The sequence below is a fragment of the Cydia amplana genome, chromosome 1 (assembly GCF_948474715.1).
Source record: "Cydia amplana chromosome 1, ilCydAmpl1.1, whole genome shotgun sequence".
NCBI classification, from domain to species: Eukaryota; Metazoa; Arthropoda; class Insecta; order Lepidoptera; family Tortricidae; genus Cydia; species Cydia amplana.
In genome coordinates, this window is record NC_086069.1 from 29,697,568 (window position 1) to 29,714,390 (window position 16,823).

The window sequence follows — 16,823 nt, forward strand, 5'->3', positions numbered from 1 at the left end:
ATAGTTGGTGATACTTTTTCTGGTGATTTTTGTAATAGTGATATTTCCCATGTTACCCTTAAAAAAATTAAGGCCAGAAACTCGCCATGCCAAGTTAAAGCATTGCCAATTTTATTTATCATGAATAATATTATAATAAAGTAAATTCACATCAATAATTAACAGGTAGGTAGATGGGGAAGGATTTTCCCTACCAACATACACGTGACCAGCTCTGCTGTTTGTCTTTCCACCGCGATACAAACGGTTGACGATTTTTTTTATTTACAACAGCATCGAAACTATCATCTCACAATCGGGATGCGATGACTAAATCTATTTTTTTTGTGTTTGGGTGGCTAACAAAGGAGCGGCAGCTGACGTTCACGAGCGTTCATGACACATGGCCCTAAACCAAAGATGCAATTGGTCATGGAAATCTGTTCTTGGCTCGCGGGGTATTTATTTCTCAATCAATAGATCTCTCCGGTGTAAAAATTCAATAAACACCCTTTTCAATAGTCCAACATATCGTCCACGTATCTTGCATCAGAATACATTATCAGGACAATTACACAAACAATTTAATATCAGATATTCATTGGTATGCAAAGGCTCGTCCTGGGACCAATTAATACCTATCGACAACTAACTTTACCAACCTCGTATCTGCTTTTATCACCACTCATCAATATCAACTTTAACATTAAGCCTTAAGGTTCTAACTGCAATTGACACAATTTTCAAAAGCAGATGGGTAGTAAGTATTAATTAAGCTACCACAATACGTCATCAGCAGACCCGAGACGCGTCTGCCCAGAATACGATTATACGCTATTATACAGCCACAATTTGATGCAAGCTGATTTCATGTATAATTTAGTAAGCATGTGGTGTGCGGACTTAGCTATGATTCTGAGAGGTTCGGTAGACCGGTGTACTACTGTACGTACATATGAATAGAGAGAGAGATGAGAGTATAGTCACAATTGCTCGGAGGCTGGGCTGTTACGAAGAGTGATTAAACTGGCTTTATTATCTGCATTAGAATTAATGGATTTGGTTTTTAATAACTACACTTGAGTAAATGTAATTTGATTTAACACATTAAGCTAGCTGAGAAAAATAGTTTCGGATCCAATACAAATCTTAAAGCAGTTTGATTTAGTTGAAAATGTAGTAGTAAGGCCTAGTCTCCCCTCTGAGTCAGATGGTAGTCGTTTTCGTAAAAACTAGTGCCTATGCCAATTCAATCGATTAGTTGCCAAACCGGACAACAAGCTCCCATGAGCCGTGGCAAAAAGCAAAAACAAGGCGAGGAAGAAGAGTAGAGGCTAAATGCTGTGCTTGCACACCAAAACATTATACCTATTGTACATTTTCAATTTTTATTTGATACCTACAAAATCTAAATCTATTCAAGAAGTGTTAAATAATAAAAATAAGATTTTGTGCTTTGTTTTCATTTATTCTTATATAAATAATACAAACTGATTGTGAGCTATTCGTGGCAGAAAATCTTCACCATCTTGAAACATTGTCTTACCTGAAACAAATAAAAACAAATCAGAAATATTTACATTATACTTACGAACAAATATTTCTAGAAGTCCTCAATTACATTTTTTACAATCTTGAGATATACCAACAAAAATATTACGAATCAAAATATACTCCATTTTCCGACATGCACTCAAAAGTACCTCCGAATACCCTCAGGAATAATCCAAAGCAGCAAATGCAAAAACAGTGTTAAAGCTTACCGACGAACGATCATTTATTACAGCGATGACACTCTATTACCTCCCGTGACAGACGCGATGTGTCTGCTCTGATACGGCAAATTATGAGAAAGGATGTAAATAAGTTAGATTTGATGGGAGTTTTGAGATTGTGCAAAAGCGAGGGTTTTGATGTGACGTGCAGTGGCGTAAAACATGCTTACGTAATACGGGTGATTTCAGTTAATTTTACTAAAATAGTTATTTTCGATACAAGTGCGAAAAAGAGGAAAGTCGAAACGAGTGGCGATAAATTAAAACACGACCGAAGGGAGTGTTTTAAATCGACACGAATTGCGAATTACCTATTCACACGTGTATCGAACAACGTTTTACAGTACATATGGCACTTTAAAGTTTCGACATACACACGAAAAGTGCTATTTTACGCACTAGTGCGGAAAAGTAGCCCCATATGTACTGTAAAATAATATTTATGGTTTATCTTTAGGTAACCAGTTTCTCGGGTATTAAAATGCTATTTATAATGACCGTTACCTAACCGTACCGTTACCGTGTAATACCGTTATTATTACACATCGGTAACTCGTGGCATTTAGGTAGCACTTAAAAGATTAGTGATGAGCACTTATTATCCAAGTATTTCTAAACCTGTTTTCTAGACCGCAAGGGTCTAAATTCAGGTCTGTAAAATTACCTTGAAAGTGTTCCTTCTCGTGTTACGCATTAGCCTTCCTGTGTCAGTAGATCGACGGCTCGTCACGCAAATCTGTTACTGCCTCAGCGTACATAGCATCTCGGTACGTAGCTTACAAATTTTACCGGTTCAACATTAAAATGACGAAGCTTTCCCCTTTTTTTTCTATCTTGCTCATGAATGTTTTTATTTAGTAAACTAATTTAAAACTGTTCAGCTACCTAATAAATTAATCTTGAAACGCGTTGTACCGTTATTTAGTCAACAACCGGCATTCCATCATGTAATAAAGAAACTACAGAACAACTTCATGCTTTTGATATTAGCGAAATCACCGAAAATTTGATGAAAGCTTTTTCAGCTTTTTTAAAAGAATAAGAAGAAGATTACAAATAAAAGCAAATGGTTGGTAGGTTTAAAATAAGTTTAGTAATTTTATTATCATGTCATAGAATCAGGAGATTCTGGTTAAACGTAGCTTTGGGACCATGACCACTTTTCCAGTACTAAGTATAAGACATCAGTTTCTTGAGGTGGTAGCTGAAGCGTTATCTTTGACATGCGATAAGAACACAAAGCCAGGTTAACGAGACGACCTCATTACGTCATGCAAACATCGTTAGGTATCGACAAGAGGCGTTATGGGCTTGTGGGGAAACAAATGTGAGAGTAGGTTTCATGAGAAATAACAATGTGGTCAAATACAGAAATGTCACATTGTGAATACCACCTGTCAAACTATCTAGCCAACTTTGCCCGTTTAAAAATAAAAACATATTTCGTTTAAACCGCTTAACCGATTTAGGCGAAATGTGGTATAAAGAGACAGTTTGAGATGAAAAGAGGATTATCTACAATCAAATTCGCGGGCTGGAGCGAATGCAGTGTAAACATAGGTACTTACTATCATTAGACATTATAAAACAAAGTCCCCGCCGCGTCTGTCTGTTTGTGTGTATGTATGTTCGCGATAGACTTGAAAACTACTGAATAGATGTTCATGCAGTTTTAACCTATCAATAGACTGATTCTTGAGGAAGGTTTCGGTGTACAATTTGTGTTTCAACCCGGTCGCTAGTTAACATTAATATATGTACCAGCAAAGGGGTTATTTTTGCACAATAACACTAGAAATCTGTACGAGCTCAGTGAACCAAGGTAACTCAAGCGAAAACACTTAACCACCCTCGCTGCATACATTTCCTCGACTGCAACCAAAAAACACTATCTTACAACGATAACAATAATTCAATAAACTATATTACTTCCTAACCTCACAAATTTGAGTGGTAAAACCAAAAATTTTACGTATAAAATTCAAATGGAGCCATTTTTATATGAATTACGGACGCGAGAGGATGAGTAAGGAATGATATTGTATGCATTTTGCATGAGTCGTTATTATCGGGGAGCATTTGAATACGCCGTGTTCGGTTCAAATTTGTGTTGCATTAGGTATAGGTACGTATAAGCTTTTGTGTCCTCGAAGTGATTTAGATGTAGATAGACTTAGTACAGTTGCTATCGGATATATCAGAGCGGCCAAAGTGTTCACAAATATCTGAAGAAAGCCTCTATTATGAAGTCGTTAAAGTGCACATAATTATTATGTATATATATACAATTTATTCTGCGTAATAGTGATAGTTGTAAAAATACATAGGTACCAATATTGCAAGTATTTACAAGACTTTTGACTATATTATGTAGGTAACTCAAAATAGAATCAATCTATAATGCATTGTACCGAATAAAATCGAGATGAAATAGAGAAACAGAGGTTGTGCAGGATAATATAATTTGCAAAATTGGGTGTAAATATTATTTAACAAATTGTAAAATCGCAACCCAGATCACATTAAGTTGCTTAATTTATGAAATTCTCCAGTAATCTCAACGTATTTCGAACCTGTTCAATTTTTTTTATCACGAAAAAAGCACACATCAAATATTAATTAAGAATTGATTGAAAATCGACTAATTATAATTAATTAAGAAAGCGCTACGACTACTAACATATACCAAAATTAACATTTTCATAATTAATGTTGCTAATATTTTTACGAAAAATAAAGTTCACAAAGCGAGCGTTCCCAATGGCAAAGTCAATTCATAATACTCGCACACAGTACCAGGAAGTCATGCTCAAAGGGGAGGAAATTGGCTATCACTGCCGCCAGTAATCAAGGACCGTACCAATCTAACTTTGTTGTGGAGGTCGTATTCCATTTAATAAGATATTTCTAGAAGCACCTTTGAGTCTATGCAAGCCTGGTACTTTTTAAAGTTTTTAACGATGCAGTGATGCAGAAACTGTGTTAATGTATAGTTTTTTAAGGTTCTACACATATTTAATATTAATAGTAGATTGTGTACCAAGTAGCGGTACTGATAATTCCGCTATTCGATGCTAGATGTCGACTACGAAAATAATAGTCTTTTTGGTACCATAACTGATGAATGGAGTGAGCACTCTATTCTTACTATATTTCTCTATGACATAATTAACAATCTCTTAAAACATATTTAATTTCACAAAAGGGTCTACCGCGATATAATTTCATTGTTTTTACCTTAAATTATAATATAAGTATATAGAACGAGCATCGATAATTGAGTTTATCGATATAGGAAGTCCCTACCTGTCAAGAAAATTTGCCCCACGGATTCCTATGTCTGCATATTAGTATATCCGAATATTTATGAAAACACATACTTAGTCAACCTTTCACTACCTACTATTTACCACCGTGTAATGAAATTACCATAGGCATTTTCAGTGCCCCTATAAATTAGTTAAGTAATTCCCGGGCCCGTATAAAGGGGCATAACCGAGTGATTTTATTAAAGCGATCTAAACTATTCCAGATTAGGGTAATGAGATTCCTAATGGGTATCCATTTCTCTTAAACTGTGAGCCGTTGGCGAAGTTATGGACAAAATTTGCTACCTACTGTAGCGGTAATGAGGTTTTCGAGGGGCTACAGTATGGGGTCCTTCAAAAAAGGAGGAGGAGGTTTTTAATAGTTCGGCAACCCGCACGTGTCTTATTACTAAAACAGCTATAATAATCAAAATTCAGGTTTAAACGTTAACGATTTTAACACATTATTATGTACTTAAACAAGTTTATACGACAACGGTTTCACTCACTTGAATTTTTAGTCGCTATTGGCGACATGTTACGGGCCCTTGTCTTGTTGGCAAATCGTTGTCATATAAACAGTTTAAAATATGTCTCACGAAAGTTTAATATCGATGATACTTAAACAAGATTTAGATAATCGCGTAGGCAGGCACTCGTACTTTACGCGTATAGCATACGCGACTAAGTCCCCTCAAAATAATTAATATACGTATAAGAATTAACCTTACCGCCAGCAATTTTTGATCGAGCGTGCTCGTGTCGCCACCGACAGTAATTGTACCACGTAGAGTAAGGTTGGCACAGTTACGGGAGTTATAAATGTGCTGTAAAAACCAAATTAGATTTTTGTCTTATTTATCAGACTGTGGCGAAATGAGCTAGATATGTAATGTCTTATATATCAGACTCTGGCGGTTAAAGGGTTATTAGTCTTCAAGGAAACCCTGTTTAAAAGTCACGCTTTTCACTTGTATGTTTGCCTAATTATTACCTAATATTACTCTCTTATATGATACCCAACTATCAAGTTTAGTTATATAACTACAACTTTCAATTGTTCAAATAACCAAACTTTTAATCATCCAACTAAAACTTTCAATAACATAGTTTCGCAAGCATTCAGTTCGCATTATGTTTAATATAAAGTACCTACGTTCATGAAGACCTCAAGTGGGGGGAGTTGCCATAGACACGGGGGGGTAGTTGCTATAGGTGATTTACGTTGCCCCGGCGTCCGTCGAGCTTCTTAGGCTGCTGGTTTAAGGGATAGGCTGATAGTTTTTTGTGGTATTGTGGTTTAATGGAGCTTGAAATTGTAAAAATCTTCGGATGTAATTGGTTGGAGCTGTTTTAATTTAAGGAATCTTTCTTTGTAATTAACGACGGTATTTTAGGGGTAATAGATATACATAAATCATGCATAAATCACAAGTAATAATACATTTTGTATAAACGGGTTTAAAATTATAGATAGAGTGAGGTAATCAAGTAATCATATTCCTTAACCCAATGTACTGTTCGTTTTTCTTACGCTGTATGAATAAAGCTAGGTTCACACGACGACTATTCGATTCGATACTTTCGCACATACGGTTTTACCGTATACGAGACGACCGTCCACACGGCGCGAGGTCCATTCGGTTTTTTCACGTATGCGGTCTTCCCGTATATGTACAACAGAAACCGTATATGTATGCCACCGTTTAAATGTTATTAACTTTCGGTCAAGTATTACATTTACGCGCGCCGTTGTGACATATGTTTCTAGTACAGCAAGTAATCCGCCACCGCTCATGACTCGCACCGCACCAATACAGGGCCTCATTACCAGTTGAACAACAAATAAACATTCCGCCATCCGAGTTCGTTATTGGACATTATTTAACGCGCGCGCACCTCTACGTTTTGTAATTGTTCGCATTAATTGTTGTCTTTTATCAATATTTCCTTGTTCTTTGTTTTTGAGATCAAATACTCGTTTAGCGATGGGTGGATTTCATTTGTATATCTTCTTATTGCTGTTTGTGTAATTTGTTGCTTTGTTACTGCTTGTACGGTAAACTGGAACCAGTAGGGGAAGCGGGGCAGCTTGGTCCACCTTTTTTTGAAATTGATTTTAGGACCCAGAATGAACTCAAAATACATTATTTTTGCACTTAGTAGATGACAAATTTACTAAGGTATACAAAGTATATCTTGTTTTGTTAAATTTATAGCCAGTAAAAGAGATATATGGATTTTAACAAAAAATGGGATTTCTTCAATTGTGCCCCACTTGCAGGGCACTTTGATACACTACATGGGACACTTTGATACATCATTTTGGGGTACTTTGGCACGTGAATCAAAGTATCCCGTAAGTGTTTCAAACTGCCCCGCAGAGCATACATTACAGATCAACTTAGTTAGCTGACCAGTAGTAAACTTTTTAAACATTATAAAACGTCTATTAAGTGCGGTGCTATTAGAACATACTACAGTTATTAAGCAGGTGCACTAAAACAACAAAAAAAATAGCTTTTAATGAAATCAGTGTCAGTTTTTGACAAAAAGCTACTTGAGTTGTTTTAACTTTTCTTTGTCAATTTTGTTTCTCTTTGTACGTTCGCACTATTCACTAAAAAAATAATTTAAAATTTTTCTTAACATAAAAACTGTCAGGGGCACTTAGACACACTAGAGGGGCACTTTGATATGTTCAAAACTGCCCCAATCTTTATTGTACCAAAGTACCCCAATGGCCAAATAAATTAAAAACCTTTATTAAAAATTACTATTTACTATTACTTTAAAATAATAAGCTAACTTGATTACTGAATAAACGTACTTAGCGCTCATTATGATGTTCATCCGATAAAGTCTAAAATTTCGCACTAAGTCTCGAAAAAAATATCATAATTTATTTAGTATGCAACCGTGTTTCCACACACGGTTTCACGCACTAAGCGACAACGGCTGGCAGGAGAGATGTGCCGGAGCTGGTACCTCACTCACACATACAAAGCCACGTTTTATCATTGTTATAAGTTTTTAGTTAAAGAATTAGTGTGGGTGTTCAAAACTGCCCCTTGTGCCTATCTACCCCGCTTCCCCTTACATATTGGATAACATTATAATAACGAAGTGTTATTAACAGATATCGGAATTTTGGGGGCAAAACGAATAAATACAACTACCTATCAATACTTTTCCCTAATAGTAGTAGTAGTGGTCGCCCCCAAATTTTGCCTTTATACTTGCAGCACAGAAAAAATATTAGTACTAGGCTAGGTACAGAAAATTCACTCTCTAACAAAACGCGTCTGTTACTATTACGCATTGCGCTTACGCCACCTAGCGGTCATAGCTAGGTGGCGTAAGCGCAATGCGCGGCCTATGGTTAGCCACAAAATTGGTGTGGGACGAATGTACTTGTAGGTACTTATTGCGACGCTACGAAATCGCGAAGTTCGCCACGCCTGCTTGCAGTTCATACTTAACTGCTTGTGGTTTAGGAGATAAGTGATTTTCAGAATTACCCTGTTTTCGAAGTAACCCCATACCTAACACGTTACTATAATCGGCTGAGTAACTGAGTACCTAATATTGACGCTTAGGTACTATAACCGTTGCTACCCCACCACGGAAAGGGTTGATTAAAGCAGTCTAGGTATTTAATAAGCAGATATCTATGTGTGTTGTGTCACAAATGTCACAACTTGGGAGTAGGTACCTATGCTTGTATCTTGTGTTCCGCGGCAGTATCAAAACTATAGGAAATCTATTCGTTTAGTAAAAATAATAACATAGGCTACGTTTTTACCGGCAATATAAATAACCATACAATCTCTATAACTAGATTTTCATTATCATTAAAAATCTAATCTAAATCTAATCATCTGGCGGTCTAGCATGAGTTGCGTTCTCGCGCGCGACTCTATAGATACATCTTGCGCGACTTCAAGTATGGAGTCGCGCGTGACTCGTGCTAGACCGCCTGATGATGTGAGAAGCAATTCATGAATCCGTAGAATACAATAAGATATTCTTCAACGACTTGTTCTGATTCTGATTTGAGCCATATCAGCTCTAGAAATTGCATTACTTTTACTGTTATAAATTAGGTAGGTAGTTTTATTTTCATAGCGATTGATTTAATATTTAGCATATTATATTATGCTCTATTTTTATAAAATAAGTAATTTTAAAACAGCGCCATCTCTGATCCAAGCTCTGAACTACGTGGTTCCAGCGGGCACAGGTCGAGTTTCCCGAGCGTCCCGGTAGTTACCTGAAAAGCCCGTACAGATGTCGTTGGTAGCCTCTCACTGCTTTTGGCAAAGGTAGACTGGAATTGCGAAAAGATGGCGCTTGCAACCTGTTTTAAATAAACTAAATATACGAATAAAAACTTTGCCCTTTAACATAACTTTGCCCACCGCGTCACAGTTCAGTAAAATCGAAATTACTTAGAAGTAGTTACAGACTATACACTTTTTGATGAAAGTAAAGACTAATTCTTTTATAACATTTAAAATTCTATAACGATAGGTACTCTATTTCGAAGTTTTGAATTTAAAAATGGTGAAAATATGCGAGTAGAGGGATTTATTACTAGGACATCTTGTATGATGATAATTGATTTAAACTAATACGATATTCTCTCATAATTTTTAAACGAATACAGGGCTTAATTGCGTAAATATATTTGGCATGACGTTTCGAACTTGACGACGGAGGTCACCTTCAAAACGTCAGGCTAAATAATATATATGTCACCGTAAGATTGTGAACCCGTTAGTTTATAATCTAACGTAGGTTAGGTTAGGTTAGATTATAATGTCCCTACCGTCAGTTTATAATGTAACTAGCGAGATTATAATCTGACGAGTGTTTACAATTTTACGGTGACATATATAAAACATAACATTACGCCATCTACTTTTCTACTAAAATCGATCGAGCAGTCGTTTAAGTATAACTTATGTGCTATAAAAAACAGTTAAACCTACCAGTTTAATCAGTGATTGATATCATCAAAATAAACTTTTCCTTTAGGGTGTTAGACATTTAGTTTCAAAGCGATCTTGCCTTAAACTTACATCTGTTTAACCTCAGAATCTTGCGAACCCGCTTGCTTAGACATTAACAAGACCAAATGTCACGTAGGAATTCAGCGAATCCCACGGGCCCCCGGCTAAACTCTAGTCCAGGGCAATTTGTTGCAGCGGTGTCGCTGGTGTCAGACACTATCAGGCGACACCGCCTAGAGCAGGCCCGCTAGCGATACGATTTCACGGCCAGGAACCTGACACTATTTCCCAAAACTTTCAGAACGCCCTAAATTTATTCTACGGCAGTTTGAATTTGGACTTTAAAGTCAATGCGCGAAGGTTGTATTTTAATGTTTTCTTTAGTAAACGAATGTGGGAATGTATGGTAGTATTGCAAGCTGTATCTGTTTATTTTGCACGGTATATTGGATTTTGTGTCTGGTTGAATTTAAAGTTGGGACTGTTTTAAAGAATGTTTGTCTGGATATACGGTATACGGGATTTTATTGGATTGCTAAGTGAAAGGTGGTGGGTATTAAATTATCAGACAAAAAACAAGGAAATCCCTTTCTCTTCCACAAGACATCCAACATTTTATCTATTAGGAAGACGAATTAAAAACCAATACATATTTTATTACGTTGGAAAACTAATAACAAACTAACTACTCGTAAGCATAGGTACTTAATATATTATTCTAAAATTTAAATGAATAATAATCTAAGTAATATTAATTAGATTTCCCGTTACTCTATTCTAGTTATAATCTTTGAATGCTCTGAAGGCGTGAACGTGTCAGCTAATTTGAACTTTGCTACGACGCTGCAAATGCCAGGGCTAATTAATAGCAAGCGTGCCCTTTCCATTACGTAATTTTATATTTTAATAGCTAGCTGCAACATTTTCTATGGAACATAAGCAAGAATTGTATGTAGCCTTTTATTAAACATTATTCTAGTATAGGATAATACTACATTACCTAACATTAAAAAGGTGATGATTAAATTGCTATGAAAAGAGTTCATTAGTTTCATTACCTGTCCGTGTATAAACACACAGTCAAACTCAGAAATATCGATCCATATAAAGGAAGAAAATTTTAGAACATAAATGTTATCCACAAATTTATTTATATGATCGTATCCCTTTGACAAAGTACATTCCAATTATAATTATGATCTTAATTGTGATCTTATCTTATTATTTGTGTACAGACACAAATCAACATAACTTTTTGAAGCATACTCATCACGCTAATATTTTCTTTGTACCATCAGCATCGTGTAGTAGCTAAATAAACATATATAAGTCCCTGTATGTAGAACAATCAGAATGTGACAGATAGCTTGGAACATGAACTGTAGATACATGTAGTGTAATTCGCCAGTAACTGGCCACCTTAAACTAAAAATGATTCTAATATTCACCTATCAACAGAATTTATTTTAGTTTATGCAGCCTTCAATAACTAGCCACCTTATACTAAAATGAATTATGTTTATATGTGAATATAATCATTTTTAGTTTAGGGTAACCAGTTACTAACAGGTGGCCAGTTACTGGTGAATTGCCCTATATCAACTTATTTGGAAAATAATCCAGGATGGCGGATACTTTTTGAGCGTTGCCGTTATTTTATCCGCTACTATAATGATTCTAGCACAGGACAACGTGGCGTACACGAAGAGAGGCCTATGCTAAGCAGTGGGCGACTGAGAGCTAAATTGAAAATGATGATGATATTGATTCTTAACTGTACACATATATGGCGCAGTCGGTAGATTCTTACATATCACCGTGGTTTAAATCAAAAGGTCGCTAGGCACAGTCTCTCCGATCATAACTATATCAGTTTCTATTTGTTAAGATACGTAATACCATAGAGAAAAAAATACATAGAGTGCTCACTCCATACATCAGCTCAGACTATTAATTTCAGTGTCTACATCTAGCATCGAGTAGCGGAACTATCAGTACTGCTACTTGACAATAGATGTAGCACCGACCGGAAAGTCTTATCTCAACAGCATAAGACTTTCCGGTCAGTGCTACATCTATTGTCAAGTAGCAGTACTGATAGTTCCGCTACTCGATGCTAGATGCTAATAGTCTTTTTGGTACTAAAACTGATGTATGGAGTGAGCACTCTATGTATTTTTTTCTCTATGGTAATACCCAGAACTGTAAAATCTATCCACGTAATAACCTATCTCGTTACTTAATCAAAATACGCCTCTACCCAAACAATACTAACTATAGAGATGTACCCTAATATACGTGACCCTTCTAATACCTCAGCTAAAGTACTGTCATCAATCTATTCATTCGACACGCCACACAATTCTGCACCATATAAACTTGAAAATAACGACGGAATTCGAGTGAAGATTGACGGAACTAGGTTAAGTTTTCGCCGAAATGTTCACATTATAATGAAAGGTCGTAAGTGTAAGGGTTTTGTATTGAAACATGATGTTTTGAGTTGGAAAAATATATTTGTGGGATACCAAATGATTGGATGTATTGGATGATGAATAGTTGATTATTTACTGTAATTATTACACCTGGAGGTGAATTTCGAAATGCAGACACGATACCGAGTATAACAAAATGTGTATGAGTGCGAGGCATTTATAATATAAGTGATGGCCAAAGTACCCAACTACATCGTAACATATCCCATATATATTTGGCCACTTTGGCCGTCACTATCTATTTGATGCTGACTGTACCTATATTATACTTATATACTTACGTAACTGTCTTCAAACTTACGTGAAAACTCGAGCATGGAACTTTAACTTCAAATTTATCTAATTTTAATATTATTTAACAAATTGTTATTTATTTCTTACAACAAATCATTATCATGATGCCTACAAAATATTTTCAACGACACGTGTCAAAGTTCTCCAGACCATTAAAAATACGACTCAAAATCGTCTTAATCAAAGTCATGCCCATTTTTTGATTCGCTCAATATTTGTTGACGGAAATGAAATTTAAACCAGCCGTTTGAACACGCGGGTATTGATCCCAGAGGCAGACCCGTGTTCGAATATTAGAAAGTAATCCACGGTACGGTATAGATTCCCGAATAACGATGTTATTGGAAATTTGTTGATTACGTAATATTTGCCTCTTTGTATACAGTATTATTGCATGTAAAAATGTCGTGAGTTATACTAGATTAACATTATACTATGTACCTACGGTAAAATGGAGTGAGTAGTAAAATACCCGGGGTGCACATCTGCTACTTGTCCCCTACCGCAGACTCGCTAAAGCTCGAAAGTCACTTGCTGTCCTAGGTGTCAAGATCTATAATACCCTACCTACTGACATAATTACCTCAGCGAGCGATAAAATATTTCATAATAAACTTAAGAAAATGTTGGTCGACCTGTGTTGCTACAGTGTGAATGAATTTATTTTAAGGAAGTGTGAATAAACAATAATATTCGATAAAAAACGGAGATATTAAATGAGTAAATATAAAAATTGTATTTCTAATAATTAAAATTGTATTTAATAGAACTAAACAGACGAACATTGTAATGTTATATAAATCTATTTATAATAATATGGTTGACATTGTAAATAGCATAGTAAATATTATGATGGTAAGAGAATCCACATTGAATTAACGTGTAAAATTTGTACAATTTTATCAATAAATGTATCTTATCTTATCTTATCTAGTATAGGGATTACGGGGCCAGTTGGGTTATGAATGGGGAGAGAAGGGATGACAGAGGGGTGAGTTGGTTTTTACTGCTAAGTAAATTATAAATTCTAATAACAAATCAAGCTATTATAATGTTCCTAATCCCAAAGTGTAGATCCAGCAAATTTCTAAAATCACCTTAGTAGGAAATCAATCAATAGGGTGAGCTGGGATTTCGTACTATTTCGTGTTTATCTTTAAAGTTATGAAGTGGAACTACACAAAATCATAAAAAAAAACCGACCGGAACATTTATTATGTATAAAAATCAGTTGGCCACATGTAAAAATAAAGTTTTATCGAGGTTTGAATGTCAGTTTTGTCTCTACTCAACCCATTTTACGGTATTCATATTTTACGGTTTAATTCACGTACCTATAGGTATATTTGTTACTGTTTAGTGTTTAGTAATTCCTAGGTATTTGAAATTTACCGTAGCCAACATAACAATTATTGAGCTTCATTTTCTGAATTCCTACTAGAATATTATGAATGCGAAAGTAACTCTATCTCTCTCTGTCGTTTGTTACCTCTTCACGCTTAAAAAACCGCTGAAATGTGTGACACCCGGGAAAAGACATAGGGCATAGTTCGTTTTTTTTTTAGCATTAGAAAGAACTTGAAAGAAGGTAAGCGATTTTGAGATGTCTTTTAATTGAAAAACACTTTTTTAAAAATCAGTAACTATTACTTATGAAAGCAGAAGACTATAAAAGATCGTATTAGATTCATAATTGTTACATATTTACCGTAACTTATTTTTAAAATGTGTTTATCAATTAAAATACACATCAAGATTGTTTACCTTATTTCTAATGCTAAAAAAAACGAAGTATAGTTATTATCAATCATCGTCATCAATCCACGGAGACGAAGTCTCGGGCAGAATCGGTTCGGTTCGGTTCTGCAATCTTCGAGGAATCAGGGATCATACTTATTTAGGGTACGAGTATAATTATATCATTAATCCTGACGAATTGAAAACGGACTCCTCTGTCCATCTGTCTGTCTGTCTGCCTGTCTATTACCAGGCTGTATCTCATAAACCGTGATAGCTAGACAGTTGAAATTATAACATATGTTGTATTTCTGTCCGACTCGCACTTGTACGGTTTTTTGTAGTTCGTTAAAAAAAGTTACTTCTCTATATGTTCCTATGCTCAAAAGCAAAATATTCCTCACACATTCGCTGCGAATTTCGCATAATTTTATAAGAAGTGGAAACACTTTGGCAGCACGAAAGGCTCCCTTCAAGTGGGTTCCCAAGTGCTCTGTTTGCTGTGAATTTTGCGCACAAAAGCTCCCATATTGGGTGTGGATTGAACTAAATGGCCGTGCTACGTCTGTGTACCGTCAACTGAATTTCGAATGTAGTAGGTATGTTAAATTTTTAAATAAAGATACATTTGGGTATAGTGAAGCGTACATTTAAACACATATGGTAAATGGAATGACCGAGATGGAAGCGTGATACATATTAATTGGCCTTTCCTAACAAATCAGAAAGAAACAAGGCAATTGAAACCTTATTGTTAAGAGTGGCCGATTACTATATACTGGCCAATAACCATAGCAGTCACCCTACTTATACATATTTGTATAAAAATACGTCGTGTAAATGAGCTGATAAAATTCCTTGCGGTTTTAACTTCTTGTTTGTTACTGATAACGATTCTAACCAACCTTTTAGTGATTTTTAGGGTTCCGTAGCCAAATGGCAAAAAACGGAACCCTTATAGATTCGTCATGTCTGTCTGTCTGTCTGTCCGTCTGTCCGTCTGTCTGTCCGTCCGTATGTCACAACCACTTTTCTCCGAAACTATAAGAACTATACTGTTGAAACTTGGTAAGTAGATGTATTCTGTGAACCGCATTAAGATTTTCAGACAAAAATAGAAAAAAAATAATAAATTTTTGGGGTTCCCCATACTTCGAACTGAAATTCAAAAATTTTTTTTTCATCAAACCCATACGTGTGGGGTATCTATTGATAGGTCTTCAAAAATGATATTGAGGTTTCTAATATCATTTTTTTCTAAACTGAATAGTTTGCGCGAGAGACACTTCCAAAGTGGTAAAATGTGTGTCCCCCCCCCCCCTGTAACTTCTAAAATAAGAGAATGATAAAACTAAAAAAAATATATGATATACATTACCATGTAAACTTCCACCGAAAATTGGTTTGAACGAGATCTAGTAAGTAGTTTTTTTTTATACGTCATAAATCGCCTAAATACGGAACCCTTAATGGGCGAGTCCGACTCGCACTTGGCAGCTTTTTTTTTTTGCATTTTTTTCGAGCACGATTTTTCTGCTCTATTCAGCACAGGCACAGCCAAGGTTTTTGACCTCCACACACATAAAAGGTTAAAAATTACAAAGAATATTGACAACATTATTCATGCTTAAAAAAATCAACCCAACATGTAACCTGAAAGATTTGAACATTTAACATGCAACTGTACCGCATTTAAAATTTAATCTACAAAACTCATTACCTTCGCGTTAAAGCATTGAGCCAGCATCGCAGCCGTTATTCATACAGCTGTCCACTGACCATCGGTAAACCTTAATGCCTTTGTGATAAGGCTCGCGATCAATCAACAGCGACGAATACCCTTCTGTATACGAAAACTAATCACGGGCAGCTACATGAAACTTCTAATGTCCCCCTAAATTATACCGGTCAACTCTGCTCGGCATTCGGCCGGCCGAAAAACCGCGATACCGTACAACATCCGAACACAACAATGACGTATGTCCGTATATGTTATAGTAACATAAGCTGTTTTGGTTTTGGGATGTAGTTTACCTAGCTGTCTCATTTGAATAAGGTTTTTCGGGTAGCAGACTCTTTATGGTTTTGTTTCTGTTGATAAGATCGAGCTGATTAAAGTATTGTAGAATTTGGGGGTGAGGTGTCGGTTTCATTTAAATATTGTTAGAAAGTACATGTAGGTACGTTACTATTGACTGTTATACAATGAACTAGAAGAAC

General features: G+C 35.7%; 1 protein-coding gene and 1 long non-coding RNA gene across 9 annotated transcripts in view; both read right to left on the reverse strand.

Moving 5' to 3' along the window:
- LOC134652179 (CUGBP Elav-like family member 4) overlaps window positions 1–16,823 on the reverse strand; it is an 849,854-nt gene that overhangs the window by 543,644 nt on the left and 289,387 nt on the right. The gene's annotated exons all lie outside the window — the stretch shown is intronic.
- LOC134652424 (uncharacterized) overlaps window positions 15,913–16,823 on the reverse strand; it is an 80,108-nt gene continuing 79,197 nt past the window's right edge. The window contains exon 2 of the long non-coding RNA XR_010097181.1: window positions 15,913–16,054. This is a non-coding gene — a long non-coding RNA (uncharacterized LOC134652424). The remainder of the gene's footprint in view (window positions 16,055–16,823) is intronic.